General features: G+C 50.0%; 1 long non-coding RNA gene across 1 annotated transcript in view; it reads right to left on the bottom strand.

Annotated features, from left to right (window-relative positions):
- LOC115473228 overlaps positions 1-10,402 on the bottom strand; it is a 98,186-nt gene extending 87,784 nt beyond the window's left edge. Inside the window, exon 1 of the long non-coding RNA XR_003942620.1 lies at positions 8,915-10,402. This is a non-coding gene — a long non-coding RNA (uncharacterized LOC115473228). The remainder of the gene's footprint in view (positions 1-8,914) is intronic.
- Between the last annotated feature and the right edge of the window lie 6,642 nt (positions 10,403-17,044).

A 17,044-nucleotide genomic window follows, 5' to 3' on the forward strand; every position in this document is an offset into this window, starting at 1 on the left:
ACCATTTGCGCTGACAGTGCCAACTTTGAAGAGATCCTGCAGGGCGGTTATAGACGCTGGTTAGTTGCAAATCTGGCAGTATTACGTCCAGCACAAGCATAATGCTTGTTCAAAATTTCAAGTCCGTATCTTTGTTTGCATGGAAGTTGTTGCGGTCTGAATATTGGTCCAAATATGTTCCGATGAGTCGCGACCAATTTTGATGCACAATTTGAGTCAACTTGTTTGACTGGATTTTGCTTCCATAATGTTAAAATGTATTTCATCGGAATTAGCATAAAAAACTGTACAGGATTTGAATTTTTTAGCCACTCTTATAAATGTGTTTGGATTTTATTAGACCCCAAAAATGGCATTTTGGTAAATGTCGCATGCTCATGGACTGACAACCTTTCAGAAAAGGGGGTCTAGATCTGCAACTATTGCAGTTAGAGACCTCAAATTTTGGGAAACTTCGTTTTAACACCTGATTCGCGCAACAGATAAAATTTGAACAAAATTGGAGACATGATGGTGGGAAGGTTTAGACCACTTGGCATGGAATGACCCAAATGTGTAAATTGGGGACCAACAGGAGGGGGCCATTTGGTTTGGGTCTCAAATTAAGACACTGGTGATGGATTGTCAGTTGAGCCGGTGCTTAATTGTATATGTATAAGTCAGTGACACCAACCTCTTAAAAAGCCATACTTATTCACATAACTTAGGCCTGCTGTTTCTGTGGCCTAACCTATGCACTGAAGTTATGTGGATACCCTAGAGGGAGTAGAAACCATGCGAAGAGATCTCCAAAAATTAGAATAATCAAAGGTCTGACAGTTACAATTCAATAGCAAAAATCAAAATCTAGAACAGCATAGTTCAATCCACAAAATATCAACATTTACTGCTCTAAAAATTAAGAGAGACCACCAATAAAAATTACAAGGATAGACATTCAAGATGGCGCCTAAGCAGGACGTGCGATACGGACACTCCTAGAATTTTCTTTTTAAAATGTATATTTCTTATCATAACCATGCCGAAAAGGAAAGGAAAGCCGTGGGGACCACCCCTCCCGAAGCAGATTCCTTCCTTACCTGGGCAGCAGTCCTTGTCAGCATTTTTGGTTTCAACCCAGAACGCAGACGTTTCCATTAGCGGGGCTGGGAAGAGCCCCGCTCAGGAGGGCGAGTTGTCGCTCAGTCCGCTGGGACCCTTGACCCCTACGCTGCCGTACACATCCGGAAAGGCTGTACCGAACCCTGATGGTAAGGTGGATTCGAAGGAGTGGCGCTCTCCGGATGTATCTGCTATGCCTGATATGAACTTGGGGCTGGCACAGGGAGCCCTGCGAATGCCAGAAATGCAGCAGCTTCAGAGAGCATTTTCCATCTCACAGATAGGCTGCAGAGAATACCTTCTCCTGCTTTAGACTTAGCCTGGCCTCAGAATGACATCCTATAGTATATCTCCTATCAAACTGAGCTCTCTTTTTCATCAAGCACTGCCATTTCCTCCCCTCACCCTCCCCACTGACAGTTTGAACTTCGTGGGTGTGGCTTGGATCTCTTTCAGGGAGAGAAAACTAACAACTTATAGCAGCAGCTTCAGAGAGCATTTTCCATCTCACAGATAGGCTGCAGAGAATACCTTCTCCTGCTTTAGACTTAGCCTGGCCTCAGAATGACATCCTATAGTATATCTCCTATCAAACTGAGCTCTCTTTTTCATCAAGCACTGCCATTTCCTCCCCTCACCCTCCCCACTGACAGTTTGAACTTCGTGGGTGTGGCTTGGATCTCTTTCAGGGAGAGAAAACTAACAACTTATAGCAGCAGCTTCAGAGAGCATTTTCCATCTCACAGATAGGCTGCAGAGAATACCTTCTCCTGCTTTAGACTTAGCCTGGCCTCAGAATGACATCCTATAGTATATCTCCTATCAAACTGAGCTCTCTTTTTCATCAAGCACTGCCATTTCCTCCCCTCACCCTCCCCACTGACAGTTTGAACTTCGTGGGTGTGGCTTGGATCTCTTTCAGGGAGAGAAAACTAACAACTTATAGCAGCAGCTTCAGAGAGCATTTTCCATCTCACAGATAGGCTGCAGAGAATACCTTCTGCTTTAGACTTAGCCTGGCCTCAGAATGACATCCTATAGTATATCTCCTATCAAACTGAGCTCTCTTTTTCATCAAGCACTGCCATTTCCTCCCCTCACCCTCCCCACTGACAGTTTGAACTTCGTGGGTGTGGCTTGGATCTCTTTCAGGGAGAGAAAACTAACAACTTATAGCAGCAGCTTCAGAGAGCATTTTCCATCTCACAGATAGGCTGCAGAGAATACCTTCTCCTGCTTTAGACTTAGCCTGGCCTCAGAATGACATCCTATAGTATATCTCCTATCAAACTGAGCTCTCTTTTTCATCAAGCACTGCCATTTCCTCCCCTCACCCTCCCCACTGACAGTTTGAACTTCGTGGGTGTGGCTTGGATCTCTTTCAGGGAGAGAAAACTAACAACTTATAGCAGCAGCTTCAGAGAGCATTTTCCATCTCACAGATAGGCTGCAGAGAATACCTTCTCCTGCTTCCACCCACCCTACCCCTCTACCCACCCACCCCTAGAGTGACATGTCTTATATAACCTCCCTATCAACCCACTCATTACTTTACCTCACCCATTTCTATTCTTCTATCACCTTCTCCCACTACTCCAACCAGAGTTACACCTAATCACACTGACCACCCTTCAACATCTTCTGTCCTTCTGTGACTGTTCTCTTGTGCTTGACTGCTTAAATATTTTAAATTTAAATGCTTTACTTTTTGTCTATTAGATTGTAAGCTCTTTGAGCAGGGACTGTCTTTCTTCTGTGTTTGTACAGCGCTGCGTACACTTTGTAGCGCTCTAGAAATGTTAAATAGTAGTAGTAGTAGAAATTACACCTGGGGAAACCATTGAGATATCGCCGGTAACAGCTACTCAAGAAGAAGGTAAAATTATGTATCATACCTGATAATTTTCTTTCCATTAATCATAGCTGATCAATCCATAGACTGGTGGGGTGTGTCCATCTACCAGCAGGTGGAGATAGAGAGCAAACTTTTGCCTCCCTATATGTGGTCATGTGCTGCCGGAAACTCCTCAGTATGTCGATATCAAAGCTCCATCCGCAGGACTCAGCACTTAGAGAATTACACCCACGAAGGGACACTCTGCCCAGCTCACCACCGCCGAAACGGGGGAGGGGAATTAACCCAGCTCATCCCCACACAAGTGGGGGAGGGGAATCCGTCCAGCTCATCCCCGCGGAGCGGGGGAGGGACACCACACCCGCCGATGCGGGGGGATCTGGCTTATCCTGCAACCGCAACCGCGGGAGGAGCTGACTGACCCTAACACCGCCAAAGCGGGAGGGGTACAAAGCTGCCCTACAGCCGCACGAAGCGGGAGGGAGTGCCGGCAGAATTTAAATCTCAATCCAGCCCCGTAAAACGGAGGGGAGAGGAATGCAGCAGCTCACTGTAACACAAACTCGTCTCAACTCTTAAAGAATCCAAGTGAAAGAAGAACTTGAACACGAAGTCCTCCTGAAGTAACTGAAGGCTAAACTTGAACCTAAAATTCAACCAGAATATAAACAGAACAGATATCTGGGAGGGGCTATGGATTGATCAGCTATGATTAATGGAAAGAAAATTATCAGGTATGATACATAATTTTACCTTCCATATCATCAAGCTGATCAATCCATAGACTGGTGGGATGTACCGAAGCAGTACTCACCCAGGGCGGGACATAGAAATCCCTGACCGCAACACTGAAGCTCCAAACCGGGCCTCCGCCCGAGCAGCCACAGTCAAGCGGTAATGCCTGGCAAAGGTATGGGCCGAAGCCCAAGTTGCCGCCTTGTAAATCTCTTCCAAGGAGACGGACCCTAAGCCGCTGCAATGGCTTCCTTGCCCATCTTGCCACTGTAGGCTTAGAAGCCTGCAGACCCTTACGAGGACCTGTAAACAGGACAAACAGATGATCCGATTTCCGGAAATCATTGGTCACTTCCAAGTATCTGATGATGACTCGTCTCACATCCAGAAATTGAGAGCAGAGTATTCCTCTGGGTAGACCTCCCTACGAAAGGAAGGGAGACAGAGCTGCTGAATCACATGGAAGCGAAAAACAATCTTGGGCAGGAAGGAAGGCACTGTGCGAATAGTCACTCCTGCCTCAGTGAACTGCAGAAAAAACTCTCGACATGAGAGTGCCTGGAGCTCGGAAACTCTTCTGGCTGAAGTGATAGCCACCAAAAAGACTGCTTTCAACGTCAGGTCTTTCAGAGATGCCCTCGACAAGGGTTCAAAAGGCGGCTTCTGCAATGCTCTTAGCACCAGGTTGAGATTCCACGCAGGCACCACTGAGTGCAGAGGAGGGCGCAGGTGATTAACTCCCTTGAGAAAGCGCACCACATCTGGCTGCGAAGCCAGGGAAGCACCCTTCAGGCGGCCCCTGAAGCAAGCCAGAGCCGCTACCTGAACTTTCAGGGAACTGAGCGACAGGCCTTTGTCCAGACCTTCTTGCAGGAACGCCAACACTGAAGAAATTGGAGCAGTGAAGGGAGAAAGTGAGCCTGCTTCACACCACGCTGCAAAGATACGCCAAACCTTGGCGTAAGCAGTAGAAGTAGAGCGCTTCCTCGCTCTCAGCATAGTGGCGATGACCTTGTCTGAGAAGCCCTTCTTTCTCAGACGCTGCCGCTCAATAGCCAGGCCGTAAGACCAAAGGGGGAGGGATCCTCCATCACCACGGGACCCTGATGTAACAGGCCCTGCTCCACTGGCAGCTGCAGAGGATCGCCGACTGAGAGCCTGATCAAGTCCGCATACCAGGGACGTCTGGGCCAATCCGGACCCACCAGGATTACCCCGCCGGGATGCTTTGCCACCCGGTCTAGCACCCTGCCCAACATGGGCCAGGGCGGGAACACATAGAGAAGCTCTTGTGTCGGCCACTGTTGGAGAAGAGCATCTACTCCCAGGGATCGAGGGTCCCGTCCTCTGCTGAAAAAGCGTGGCACTTGGCAATTGGCCGATGACGCCATCAGATCTAGGCTCGGCTGGCCCCAGCGCTTCGTGATGTCCAAGAACGCCTGAGCAGATAGCTGCCACTCTCCGGGCTCCAAGGTATGGCGACTGAGAAAGTCCGCCTTGACATTCATGACTCCGGCAATGTGGGCCGCTGAAAGCTGCTCCAGGTTCGCGTCCGCCCACTGGCATAGATTCATAGCCTCCTTGGCTAGAGGGGCGCTCTTGGTACCTCCCTGGCGGTTGACATAGGCCACAGCCGTGGCATTGTCCGACAGGACCCGTACAGGCTTCAACACCAGTACCGGGATGAACTCCAACAACACCAACCGAATGGCTCTGAGTTCCAGGAGGTTGATAGACCACTTGCCTCTGCAGGAGACCAGAGCCCCTGCGCTGTCCTTCCCAAGCAGTGGGCTCCCCAGCCCATCAAAGAGGCGTCTGTCGTGACGACAATCCACTCCGGGGTCACCAGAGGCATTCCTGCAGACAACTTGTCTGTCTGCGTCCACCAGCTCAGCGCCTTGCGCACTGCTGGGTCCAAGGGAAGGCGCACAGCATAATCCTCCGACATCGGAGTCCAGCGCAGCAGCAGAGATTGTTGTAGTGGTCTCATATGAGCCCTGGCCCAGGGCACTACTTCCATCATGGCCGTCATAGAGCCCAACAGCTGCACGTAGTCCCAAGCCCGAATAGGAGAGGCTACTAGGAACTAGTCCACCTGAGCCTGAAGCTTGACAATCCGATTGTCTGGCAGGAGAACTCTGCCCACTTGGGTGTCGAATCAAACTCCCAGATACTCCAGGGACTGAGTCGGGCGCAGCTGGCTTTACTCCCAGTTGATGATCCACCCCAGGGAGCTCAAAAGAGCAACCACCCGGTTCACAGCTTTGCCGCACTCTGCATAAGAGGGGGCTTGGATCAACCAGTCGTCCAGATAAGGATGGACTTGAACTCCTTCCTTCCTCAGGAAGGAGTTCAATGGCAGAGCCAACAGGGGCTGAGGGAGAGACGTCCTCCGGAGAGGAAATCTTCAAAATGCCCATGGCCTGCACAAACAGGTTGGGCAAATCCTCTGAGCTAAAAAGTTGCGCTGCAGAGGGGTCATCCGCTCCATCCGAGCGGGGATCCGTCTCCTCCAAGGAATCCGCAAAGGACCGTTGGGAGAACTCAGATATGCTGCCCTCATCTACATCGGAGGAGACAAAGTCCTCCAAGGCCTGGGAATCAACCCGAGGGCGTTTACCTCCGGGGGCCTCAACCTCTTTACCAGACGAGGGAGCAGGGGCAGCGTTTTGCATAAGGAAGGCCTGATGCAGCAGCAAAATAAACTCGGGGGAGAAACCCCCCAGACTGTGCACTTCCGCAGCCTGGGCAACAGCCCTAGACGCACCCTCAACCAGCGCTCGCAAGAGCGGGGGAGAGACATGCTGCGCATCCAAGATGGCGTCCGGCGCGACACTCCGCGAAGGAGCCGCGCGGGAAAAACGGCGCTTAATTTTAGCCGCCTTTGTGCCGTCGCCCAAATTAAGGGCGTTCATGGCATTAATGTCTCCTACCTCAAGGGCGGCCCAAGAAGAAGCCGTCCGAGCCGCGTGGCCGGCCAAGATGGCGGAGGCGAGGAGCGGGGGATGGGCGTTTATGGCGGGAAAAACCGCCACACCGGAGGAAGGACCGGGACACTTATCGGTCACAAAACTGTCACCCAACAAGGGCGAATCAGACTTTAAGACCCCCGCATCCCCTCTAGAAGCGCCCAAGCGATCCGGGGAGCGACTCTTTACGCCCTCGCCCTCCGACGCCATATGCCACGTGGAGATAAATCGGGGAACCCCCTGCCCGCTATAAAAAGGTAAAAAATTACCTGCTTTCCGCTCCGAGCTGTAACGACCTGGAGTCCCAGTGAGTAGCTGCAATGAACGTTTAAATAAACGTCGAAATAAACGCCTTTAAGGACGTTCAAAATTTTTTTTTTTTTTTAACGGAGCCAGCGGGGGTGGTGAGAAAAGGAGGGACCTGGCACCAGCAGGTTTGCACTTGCTCAAAAGAGCCCTCAACCCCAGGCACTCAACAAAACCTAAGAATTAGGCTTGGAGGCCTAGCCAGAGCTGCTGCTGTGTGTGACCACCACCTGCTGAGATAGAGAACATACTGAGGAGTTTCCGGCAGCACATGACCACATATAGGGAGGCAAAAGTTTGCTCTCTATCTCCACCTGCTGGTAGATGGACACAACCCACCAGTCTATGGATTGATCAGCTTGATGATATGGAAGTTGCTTCTTGCGCATTGGTGATTCAATCTCTGGTTAGACCTCAAGAGGTGTCGCTGGAGTAAATCTGGAAGGCCTTGGAAACTCTTCATAAGGTCTGTACCTCATTTATCACTTTTTCTCTGAATAATTCCTCACAGATAAACTCTTTAAAAGGACAAATGGAAGGGACATTTAAAAAGCAAGCTAACTTGGAAACACAAATTGAAAAAATAACTCAACAACAAGCTCAAATTTCAGGGGACCAGATACTAATTCACAGGAAAATAGAGAACATGGAAAATCAATCAAGAAACCTGAATTTACGATTACTGAATTTTCCAAAATCTCAATTTGTTGCTCCTAAAGATATGTTTGCTAAATTTTTGAAAGAAGTATATAAATATTCTGAACAATCATTACCCCCACTTCAAAAAATTTATTACTTGGAAACGAAAATCCCCCCACAACAAGATATTTCTAAACAGGATAATCCACCTGAAAAACTGGATTTAACAAATTTTCTCGAACAGTCGATGGAAAATACAGAAACTAGAGCAACTTTAATTGTATCGTTTGTCTTTTTGCAAGACAAAGAATCTTTGTTGAGACTTTATTTCAAAAATATTCATCCAGTATTTAAAGGAAGCAAGGTCTCTGTGTTCCCAGCCATTGCTCGTTGGACTCAACAAAGGCGGAAAAAATTCTTGGATATGAACAGGAATCTTTGAATATTGGGGCTATTTTCCAATTACGATTTCCTTGTAAATGTATTTTTTTTTTAATACATTTGTACCCTGCATTTTCCCACTCATGGCAGGCTCAATGTGGCTTACATGGGGCAATGGAGGGTTAAGTGACTTGCCCAGAGTCACAAGGAGCTGCCTGTGCCTGAAGTGGGAATTGAACTCAGTTCCTCAGGACCAAAGTCCACCACCCTAACCACTAGGCCACTTCTCCACTATTTTGATATTTAAGCAGAAGAAATACGTACTTTTTGAACCTGAACAATTGCGGTCTTTCCTGGATATGAAAAGGGACCAAGGTCCAGCCCAAATATAGAGTCCCCTTAGAAATTTATGGGAAACCACTGCTTGTTTCCTTTAACTTTATATATAGTAGCACCAACTTCCTTTGGTATTATGTACTATCTTGAATCTACCCTATTTGTGGACTATTGTATCCAGTTTTGGAAGTAATGTCTTATGTCGTTTAATTTTCAATTTGAATGTATTCTTATTTAAAAACTGGTGTATCCTGTCAAAGAAATATTCTTTGTATTAACACTTAAAAAAATAAACAAATTATTACACAAAAAAATTGCAAAAAACAAGACTCAATTGCCCTGGGTGAGTCACAGACTTTTACATTACACAATATTGTATAACAACCCTAAAAGGCTACTCTCATTGGCTTCTATAACGTTGTAAAAACAGTAGTGGGAAACATCTAGCACTACTGAAAAAAAAAACAGCCTTTAGATAGCATTAAACAACCGGTGTACTCTCAACTTAATTTTTCAGTAATGTTACTCAATCAAACAGTTCCATAGGATAAAGCCTAGAATGCCAAAAAATATATATATATGCTCCACTTACTGTATAGTAGGATATCCAGCTTTCCAACTTTGATGACTTTGTGGCTATCCAAACCGAGCTGTCCAACATGGAAGTCGCCACTAGGCTCAAATCCAAGACCCCAACAAGGGCCCCTTTGTTTTGCTGAGCTGCTTCAGGAGGAAGAACTTTCCAAAAACAAATTAGTCACAAGATGGCGACAAGCTTGATAAAGAAAGCCAAGATTGACAGCGAGCAATCAGAATCTTCAAAGATTCATAAAGAGATAGGCACCCACTCAAAAGAAAGCTTCCCATTCAACAGGACCATTAAGGCCCACTAGAGCCAACATCTGCACTTGGTAAATCCACTTCTGTTCTCGCTGTCGGACACCCTGACGCTGTTTATCCGGTATATGATCAATACCAATGCATCTTAAGTCTTCAAACTGATGTTTATGCAGCAAACCACAAGGGCAACGCACTATATATATATTTATTTTACTTTGCTGCTATTACAGTTCGTTTTCCAGTTGAGTTGAATCATCTTCTGGACCCTTCTCCAGCACTGCACAGCAATCAGGGCCTTCTGCCCAGGGTGGGGATGGGCTCTGCAGTGCCCAGATTGAAAGAAAAAAAAGTTTTTATATTTAATGCTGTTTAATTTACTGTGTTCAGTGCTGTGATACAACTGCCATTAGCAGTACATCATCATATTTAATAAAACACACACACTTAAATATTTGTAGTCGCAGTACTTTTTAGTCAGAGTATTATATTAGAAACTTGTTTTTTTTTACTGTTACTTGGATAAATTTTAAATGTTTTTCATTGTACTCTTTACTTTGATCGTAGGGGTGCGTGAAACTTGTGTCTGACACTGCAGAACTATTATTACTGTCTACTTGGCAAGGAGGAGAGGCTGCCTACTGAGTGTTGCCAAAATACATATATCTCTATCTATCTATATATATATATATACACACACACAAGTTTGCTGTCATTCTTCCAGGTTGTTATTATTACCAACCTCACTTTTATAGTGACACACGTTTAATGGTCTCCATTTTGCTTAACGTTCTGACAGACGCATTGCAGCTTTATAAACCCTGACTACAGCACTAAAACACAAGGACCATCCCTCAGGTTGTTTTAAATGAACATCATTTTCATTGAGATAACGTTCTTTGTATTTGCGTACAGCCGTGTGGAAGTACATTTTACAGCGAAAGCTGCCAATCCTGTCTTAACCGGTTTCAGCACAAGGGGCTAAAATTCAATTGCCAGAGATGTGAGCACAATACAAGATGGAACTGGTTTATTGTCACTGTGACACACACAAACAACAAAACGCGCTGTTAGGAACAGAAGGAGGAAAACCGAACAATCTGCTGTGACTGATGATTGACGCTGCTGTGACTGTCAGTGTCTAAACGTGAGAAGAAGAGATCATTGCGCGCACGCGCCGAAACCAGCGCGAGAAGTGAACTAACCGTCTCTCCTGTCCTTCCAGACCAGTCCTTGTTGTCATTTTCCCAGAACTTAGGCACACTGAAAAACTGCCCAGCCCAGTTCTTGGGAAATGCTCGAGAGCTCCGCGGCTCCTCTGATTGGCTGGTCGGGCGGCGCGTGCCAAGTCAACCCCGCAGTCCCCGCCCCGATCTGGCTTTCTTGGAAGGTGTCAGCCTCGTCGGCCTTCTTTCTGGTGAAGTGTGGCCAAAAGAAAATGAGCTCCTGCCCCGGGGTCGAGAGTGACTTCTTCTAGAAATATTTTCTTTTATTCTCCTACTTTCACCAGTTTTTAGACAAAACACCGAGGCAGAGGCGGCGAACAGGAGGTTTACCATTCACATGTAATACAAAATTAAACGTTCTACTAAGGGGGGGGAACAACAGTAAGGCGTTACGAAACAATTTATAAGTCTGAGCAGAATAGCGCTGTAAAGAGACGAGACAAAGAGTCAGGATAAAAAAAGGCAGAAAGGGATAGAATGAGAGCAAATGGGAGGGGGGAGGGGGGAGAGAAGCTTGCAGCTGAGGCTGTGACCCAGGGTGTACACTATTGAGTGAATACCTCCAAAAAGGTGGCAAATTAATATAATGTGTGTACAGTCCACATTACCCAGCCTCTGACCTCACCTAGGCCACAGGTTAAGCCTTTTCACCCACCTCCCCAGGCCAGCCTCTCCTCTCCCTGTGGGTCCAGCACTGCTCCTTCACCTGAAAATGGCAAGACCAATATGAAGTATCATTTCATACCATATGTAATGATTTTATCTTGCTGGGCAGACTGCATGGATCATACAGGTCTTTATCTGCCGTCATCTACTATGTTATCTCTCTCCTTCCATATCATCATGCTGATCAATCCATAGACTGGTGGGTTGTGTCCATCTACCAGCAGGTGGAGATAGAGAGCAAACTTTGCCTCCCTATATGTGGTCATGTGCTAAACTCCTCAGTATGTTCTCTATCTCAGCAGGTGGTGGTCACACACAGCAGCAGCTCTGGCTAGGCCTCCAAGCCTAATTTTTAGGTTTTGTTGAGTGCCTGGGGTTGAGGGCTCTTCTTGAGCAAGTGCAAACCTGGTGGTGCCAGGTCCCTCCTTTTCTCCCCCCTCCCGCTGGCTCCGTTTAAAAAAAAAAAAAAATTTTGAACGTCCTTAAAGGCGTTTATTTCGACGTTTATTTAAACGTTTATTGCAGCTACTCACTGGGACACCAGGTCGTTACAGCTCGGAGCGGACAGCAGGTAATTTTTACCTTTTATAGCGGGCAGGGGGTTCCCCGATTGGTCTCCACGTGGCCTATGGCGTCGGAGGGCGAGGGCGCAAAGAGTCGCTCCCCGGATCGCGTGTGCGCTTCCAGAGGGGATGCGGGGGTCTTAAAGTCTGATTCGCCCTTGTTGGGTGACAGTTTCGTGCCCGATGAGTGTCCCAGTCCTTTCTCCGGTGTGGCGGTTTTTCCCGCCATAAACGCCCATCCCCCGCGGCTCGCCTCCGCCATATTGGCCGGCCACGCAGCTCGGACGGCTTCTTCTTGGGCCGCCCTTGAGGTGGGAGACATTGATGCCATGAACGCCCTTAATTTGGGCGACGGCACAAAGCGGCTAAAGTTAAGCGCCGTTCTTCCCGCGCGGCTCCTTCGCGGAGTGTCACGCCGGACGCCATCTTGGATGCGCAGCATGTCTCTCCCCCGCTCTTGCGAGCGCCGGTTGAGGGTGCGTCTAGGGCTGTAGCCCAGGCTGCGGAAGTGCACAGTATGCGGGGTTTCTCCCCCGAGTTTGTTTTGCTGCTGCATCAGGCCTTCCTTATGCAAAACGCTGCCCCTGCTCCCTCGTCTGGTAAAGAGGTTGAGGCCCCCGGAGGTAAACGCCCTCGGGTTGATTCCCAGGCCTTGGAGGACTTTGTCTCCTCCGATGTAGATGAGGGCAGCGTATCTGAGTTCTCCCAACGGTCCTTTGCGGATTCCTTGGAGGAGACGGATCCCCGCTCGGATGGAGCGGATGACCCCTCTGCAGCGCGGCTCTTTAGCTCAGAGGATTTGCCCAACCTGTTAATGCAGGCCATGGGCATTTTGAAGATTTCCTCTCCGGAGGACGTCTCTCCCTCAGCCCCTGTTGGCTCTGCCATTATGCTGGGGACGAAGCGCCCGCATAGAACCTTCCACGTGCATGATGCCATGCACACCTTAATTTCGGCTCAGTGGGATGTCCCGGAAGCGAGCCTTAAAGTGGTTAGGGCTATGTCCCGCCTCTATCCTTTGCCTGAAAGTGAACGTGAGGCCTATCTGTGGCCTACCGTGGTTTCTTTAATCACTGCGGTGACTAAGAAAACGGCGTTGCCGGTGGAAGGTGGCACGGCCCTATAGGACGCCCAAGACAGAAGATTGGAGGCGGCCTTAAGGTCGTCCTTTGAGGCGGCTGCTTTAAGTTTGCAGGCCTCAGTTTGCGGCTCCTATGTGGCCAGGGCGTGCCTGACTATGGTGCAGCGGGCTTCCCCCTCGGATCATTCCTTGAGGGCTGATTGGCCGGCCCTGGAATCGGGCTTAGCCTATTTGGCAGACTTGCTGTATGATGTCTTGAGGGCCTCAGCTAAAGGCATGGCTCAGACAATCTCTGCGCGGCGGTGGCTTTGGCTGAAGCATAGGTCTGCTGACCACGCCTCTAAATCCCGCCTGGCTAGATTGCCTTTTAAAGGCAAGCTGCTCTTTGGGGTCGAGCTGGACAAAATCGTGACCGATCTCGGCACGTCTAAAGGGCAAGAGGTTACCAGAGGTCAGGGCTCGGGCTAGTGCTCGCCCCGGTACCTCCAGAGGACGGTTTCAGGAAGCCCGTCGGTACCGCCCGGGCAGGTCGGGCTCCTCTGCCCCCTCTTCCTTCAAGAGGAACTTCTCCCCCAAGCAGCATTCCTTTCGCAGAGACCGCTGTCCCGGAGGTGCTCCCTCCGGTCCTCCCCTAGGGTCTCGTACCCAATGACGGGGCCTTGGTCCACGCCCCAGTGCAGATTGGAGGACGGCTGTCCTCGTTTCTGGGCGAGTGGATCACAATAACTTCAGACGCTTGAGTGCTGGAAGTCATCAGAGACGGCTACAAGCTAGAGTTCTGCCGACCCTTAAGAGATGGGTTTGTACTCTCTCCCTGCAAGTCTCCGGTCAAGCTGTGGCAGTGCAGCAGACCTTGGACAATCTGATCCGCCTGGGTGCGGTCGTTCCGGTGCCAGAAAATCAGCTTGGCAAGGGACGTTACTCCATTTACTTTGTGGTACCAAAGAAAGGAGGTTCTGTGCGGCCTATCCTCGACCTCAAGGGGTCAATCAGGCTCTTTAGCATGGAGACCCTCCGCTCTGTTATAGCGGCAGTGCAGGCAGGAGAGTTCCTGGCATCCTTGGACATCAAGGAAGCGTACTTGCATATTCCCATCTGGCCTCCTCATCAACGCTTTCTGCATTTTGCAGTACTGGGCCGACACTTCCAGTTCACAGCCCTCCCGTTCGGGTTGGCTACTGCTCCGCGGACCTTCTCCAAAGTAATGGTGGTCATCGCGGCCTTCCTGAGGAAGGAAGGAGTACAAGTCCATCCTTATCTGGACGACTGGTTGATCCGAGCCCCCTCTTATGCAGAGTGCGGCAAAGCTGTGAACCGGGTGGTTGCTCTTTTGAGCTCCCTGGGGTGGATCATCAACTGGGAGGAAAGCCAGCTGCGCCCAACTCAGTCCCTGGAGTATCTGGGAGTTCGATTCGACACCCAAGTGGGCAGAGTGTTCCTGCCAGACAATCGGATTGTCAAGCTTCAGGCTCAGATGGACCAGTTCCTAGTAGCCTCTCCTCTTCGGGCTTGGGACTATGTGCAGCTGTTGGGCTCTATGACGGCCATGATGGAAGTAGTGCCCTGGGCCAGGGCTCATATGAGACCACTACAACACTCTCTGCTGCAGCGCTGGACTCCGATGTCGGAGGATTATGCTGTGCGCCTTCCCTTGGACCCAGCAGTGCGCAAGGCGCTGAGCTGGTGGACGCAGACAGACAAGTTGTCTGCAGGAATGCCTCTGGTGACCCCGGAGTGGATTGTCGTCACGACGGACGCCTCTTTGTCGGGCTGGGGAGCCCACTGCTTGGGAAGGACAGCGCAGGGGCTCTGGTCTCCTGCAGAGGTAAAGTGGTCTATCAACCTCCTGGAACTCAGAGCCATTCGGTTGGCGCTTTTGGAGTTCATCCCGGTACTGGCATTGAAGCCTGTACGGGTCCTGTCGGACAATGCCACGGCTGTGGCCTATGTCAACTGCCAGGGAGGTACCAAGAGCGCCCCTCTAGCCAAGGAGGCCATGAATCTATGCCAGTGGGCGGAAGCGAACCTGGAACAGCTGTCAGCGGCCCACATTGCCGGAGTCATGAATGTCAAGGCGGACTTTCTCAGTCGCCATGCCTTGGAGCCCGGAGAGTGGCAGCTATCTGCTCAGGCGTTCTTGGACATCATGAAGCGCTGGGGCCAGCCGAGCCTAGATCTGATGGCGTCATCGGCCAATTGCCAAGTGCCGCGCTTTTTCAGCAGAGGACGGGACCCTCAATCCCTGGGAGTAGATGCTCCTCTCCAACAGTGGCCGACACAAGAGCTTCTCTATGTGTTCCCACCCTGGCCCATGTTGGGCAGGGTGTTAGACCGGGTGGCAAAGCATCCGGGCCGGATAATCCTGGTGGGTCCGGATTGGCCCAGACGTCCCTGGTATGCGGACTTGATCAGGCTCTCAGTGGACGAACCTCTGCGACTGCCTGTGGAGCAGGGCCTGTTACATCAGGGTCCCGTGGTGATGGAGGATCCCTCCCCCTTTGGTCTTACGGCCTGGCTATTGAGCGGCAGAGTCTGAGGAAGAAGGGCTTCTCAGACAAGGTCATCACCACTCTGCTGAGAGCGAGGAAGCGCTCTACTTCTACTGCTTACGCCAGGGTTTGGCGTACCTTTGCAACATGGTGTGAAGCAGGTTCACTTTCTCCATTTACTGCTCCAATTTCTTCAGTGCTGGCGTTCCTGCAAGAAGGTCTGGAGAAAGGCCTGTCGCTCAGTTCCCTGAAAGTCCAGGTAGCGGCCCTGGCTTGCTTCAGGGGCCGCCTGAAGGGTGCTTCCCTGGCTTTGCAGCCAGATGTGGTGCGTTTCCTCAAGGGAGTTAATCACCTGCGCCCTCCTCTGCACTCAGTGGTGCCTGCGTGGAATCTCAACCTGGTGCTAAGAGCCTTACAAAGCCGCCTTTTGAACCCTTGTCGAGGGCATCTCTGAAAGACCTGACGTTGAAAGCAGTCTTTTTGGTGGCTATCACTTCAGCCAGAAGAGTTTCCGAGCTCCAGGCACTCTCTTGTCGAGAGCTTTTTCTGCAGTTCACTGAGGCAGGAGTGACTATTCGCACAGTGCCTTCCTTCCTACCCAAGATTGTTTCTCGCTTCCATGTGAGTCAGCAGCTCTGTCTCCCTTCCTTTCGTAGGGAGGACTACCCAGAAGAGTATTCTGCTCTCAAATATCTGGATGTGAGACGGGTCATCATCAGATACTTGGAAGTGACCAATGATTTCCGGAAGTCGGATCATCTGTTTGTCCTGTTTGCAGGTCCTCGTAAGGGTCTGCAGGCTGCTAAGCCTACAGTGGCAAGATGGGTCAAGGAAGCCATTGCAGCGGCTTATGTGGCCGCGGGGAAGGTGCCGCCTATTCAGTTGAAGGCCCACTCCACTAGAGCTCAGGCGGCCTCGATGGCAGAGGCTGGGTCCGTCTCCTTGGAAGAGATTTGCAAGGCGGCAACTTGGGCGTCGGCCCATACCTTCTCCAGACATTACCGCTTGACTGTGGCTGCTCGGGCGGAGGCCCGGTTTGGAGCTTCAGTGTTGAGTTCAGGGATTTCAATGTCCCGCCCTGGGTGAGTACTGCTTCGGTACATCCCACCAGTCTATGGATTGATCAGCATGATGATATGGAAGGTAAAATTATGTATCATACCTGATAATTTTCTTTCCATTAATCATAGCTGATCAATCCATAGCCCCTCCCAGATATCTGTACTGTTTATATTCTGGTTGAATTTTAGGTTCAAGTTTAGTCTTCAGTTACTTCAGGAGGACTTCGTGTTCAAGTTTTTTCACTTGGATTCTTCAAGAGTTGAGACGAGTTTGTGTTACAGTGAGCTGCTGCATTCCTCTCCCCTCCGTTTTACGGGGCTGGATTGAGACTTAAATTCTGCCGGCACTCCCTCCCGCTTCGTGCGGCTGTAGGGCAGCTTTGTACCCCTCCCGCTTCGGCGGTGTTAGGGTCAGTCAGCTCCTCCCGCGGTTGCGGTTGCAGGATAAGCCAGATCCCCCCGCATCGGCGGGGTGGTGTCCCTCCCCCGCTCCGCGGGGATGAGCTGGACGGATTCCCCTCCCCCACTTGTGTGGGGATGAGCTGGGTTAATTCCCCTCCCCCGTTTCGGCGGTGGTGAGCTGGGCAGAGTGTCCCTTTGTGGGTGTAATTCTCTAAGTGCTGAGTCCTGCGGATGGAGCTTTGATATCGACATACTGAGGAGTTTCCGGCAGCACATGACCACATATAGGGAGGCAAAGTTTGCTCTCTATCTCCACCTGCTGGTAGATGGACACAACCCACCAGTCTATGGATTGATCAGCTATGATTAATGGAAAGAAAATTATCAGGTATGATAC

The sequence above is a fragment of the Microcaecilia unicolor genome, chromosome 6 (assembly GCF_901765095.1).
Source record: "Microcaecilia unicolor chromosome 6, aMicUni1.1, whole genome shotgun sequence".
Classification (NCBI taxonomy): Eukaryota; Metazoa; Chordata; class Amphibia; order Gymnophiona; family Siphonopidae; genus Microcaecilia; species Microcaecilia unicolor.